Source organism: Limulus polyphemus, unplaced genomic scaffold (assembly GCF_000517525.1).
Source record: "Limulus polyphemus unplaced genomic scaffold, Limulus_polyphemus-2.1.2 Scaffold77071, whole genome shotgun sequence".
NCBI lineage: Eukaryota > Metazoa > Arthropoda > Merostomata > Xiphosura > Limulidae > Limulus > Limulus polyphemus.
The window spans coordinates 1-2921 of NW_013742667.1; the positions used below are offsets into that span (position 1 = coordinate 1).

The 2921-nt window shown below is 27.9% G+C and overlaps 1 long non-coding RNA gene across 1 annotated transcript; it reads right to left on the bottom strand.

Annotated features, from left to right (window-relative positions):
- Positions 1-1528: 1528 nt before the first annotated feature.
- On the bottom strand, positions 1529-2631 carry LOC111084475. Its single transcript, XR_002609576.1, has 3 exons — positions 2517-2631; positions 2247-2315; positions 1529-1858 (listed from the first exon to the last, which is right to left on the bottom strand). It is a non-coding gene; the product is annotated as an uncharacterized LOC111084475 (long non-coding RNA).
- Positions 2632-2921: the final 290 nt, after the last annotated feature.

Below are 2921 nucleotides of genomic sequence, written 5' to 3' on the forward strand. Positions count from 1 at the left end.
TTTATGTTGAATGATGATAACTTGGGCATCAGTTTGAGTATGACATGGTTTAATTTCTCAAACAGACAAAATAAATCACCTTTTGGTTCCTCTAGAATTAAAGTAAAATAATCATGTGTTTTCAATACAGAGAGGACACTGCTGTTAAAAATATCTCTTTATTTTTACTTGAAATACCTTGTAAATGGTCATGGTATCTAATGATTATACACTTCAACTGTTCTGTAACTTTGAATTATAAATTCTATTATATATATACATGTTGTACAAATATTAATAAAGTATTTACACAATTTTCAATCATCTGTTTATTTTATTCATCAAACAACATTTTTACTAAGTCCAAATATAGCATTAAAAAATTATAAGTTTTTATAACAGAATTAATTTCTACTATATATACATGTCAAAATATTAATAAAGTCTTTATTACAAAGATACACAAAATAATGTTTTATTAGACTTAGTAGAGAATCTGTTAAGTGTCATATTTTCTATTATAACAGCCATTTAGTTACCAGTTCTAAACAAATTTCAATAAATGACTTACATGAGAATAGTAAACGATGTCTTCTAACCAGTCACTGGTACTATCTGTACAAGATTAACGTAGTAGCTCGTATGGATTTCATCCCCTCTGAAACACATGACTGCAATTATAGAAGGCTAACAACTACATAATGTCTACAAATGTGTTCTCTAAGTAATATATAAATTATCATTGCTTTCTTTAAAATGTACACTGACTGACTTATCAATAACATTACTGAACTTCAAGCCCTATTCACTACACAGTTTCTAAAGGGTTAACAGCTGAGGATCAAATAAAACATATCTTGGTTGTAAGAAATAAATGTTTTATATCAATTTCAACCTTTTCTATTATATTTAATAAAGAATCAGTTATTGGTTGCTTTGTGAAATAAGCATTATAAATTAAACAACTTACCACAACAGCTCCCACAATCCTTGAAATGGAGAGTACGTTCTTCTTCTGAACTGATTAACCTAGAATTAAAGTTGTTTAGAAACATTTCACATACAATTGTCATGTTTATTAAAACTTCCTTAGTTTAGTTTTATCAACTGATGTAGACTTTTATACCTGTTCAAACCAATTGCTACATTGTACATTTTCTACTTTGTAAGAAATAACTGTACGGACATAATAGAACACTAACATTCTAGAGAAATACATATTGTTTCAAGTACAGTCATTCTCATTGACCTAAAACATTAAGGTAATTGGAAATATAGAATTTTTAAACAAGTAATAGTTACAAAACTATCAAAATACTTGTGTTAGCTTATGAACATTTTATACTTTGTTAGAGTATCTACTTTTCAACCACATTCTTGTTACATACAAATACATCTACAAATGTATAAAAATTGAACTGTTCATTACCTAAAACTTATAATTTTTTTTTAATGAATATAATAAACAAATGATTGACAGAAAATTGTGTAAAAACTTTATTAATATTTGTACATAGACATGAAAAATATAAACAAACAAACTATTTTTTATATATATATATAGAAAATTTAGTATTTAAAAAAAAAAAAAAACAAAAAAAATCACCAAGATCTTGGGGCAAAAAATACGGCCCACTACAGATCCAGTAAATCGGGTATCACACAAAGTGGATATTTTGTAAAGTGTTTGCATGGGTAAAAAAAAATGTTAAGTCCTATTATGGCAAATATATAAGGAGATACCAGGCCTTTTATAAAAACATATCTCCAAACACACATCTGCTATAATATTAACTCAACACTTTAAAAATACTCAAATAAATAACTTACCCATTATTCCTTGTAAAAACTCCAAAAATGTCTGGATATCCACTTCATCCTGTAACCGAGAATGTACAACTATTACAACCCATTCTCAAATAACGATGTTTTTGTAGTTTAACAAATTCTAACAATTAATGAAACAAGAACAATCCTTTTGGAACTTTATAATTTAAAAAGAATTATTCCACTTGTATGTAATGAAATAGTTAAATATTGTTAATTTTTCTTTTAAAACACAGAAGTGAGTTTAAATATTCACATGTTAAACATGGAAAAAAAAAGCAATCTTTTATTTTAGTACAAAGTTAGACAAATGGTTATTTACTCGTAGACCTAAAGAAAGGTAGCTAGTTAACAGCTCCACCCTCAACTATAAATGATTCTGATCTAGATAGTAAAGTTCTTACACGTGGAAAGTTAACAGAAAGATCAGATCTACATACCTGATAGTTGGACAGCAGGTAGAAGAGAGGGTGTAAGTCTTTGTTCAAAGCTCTTATTGTCTTCCTTTACTGAAACAAAGGAAGGATTCATTAGACATTTGAACTTGTAAATATCATAAAGAAAAGGTATACATAAAATAATTTAATATTATTAGATTAAATCTTCTACCATTCAATTACAAATTTAACTAACACATGTAAAAGCAGTTGCTTAAAAAAGTCAGTAATAATATTACACCATCCTTAATCATAGAACTCAAGTCTTCACACCTTTTTCTGGTTCAACTTTACTGGAAGATCACAATCCTTTAACATCATGTCTCTACATCTGTTGGGCATTTCACTGTTGTCATAACGGTCTAGCTACTAGAGGAGTAACCAATCCCTGATGAAAACAAATCTGTAAAGTTTAGATACATTGTTAGTTCTTTAAAAAAAGCCAAGATAAAAAAATTTACCTGGCAGCATAATCTGTTTTGTAGCTCTGCACTTAATGACAAAGAATGACAGTATTTAGAAACCTTAATTTTAATTAGTTGATAGGATACTAATCGACTATATCACTTGGCTCTAGATCCGAGGATTGTTTTACAGAAAATTTTTAATTTAAAGTGACCGTTAGAAATGTTTAGTATGGCAGGTTTTGAAGAATGAAACTTGGATTGGCTTTTGTGA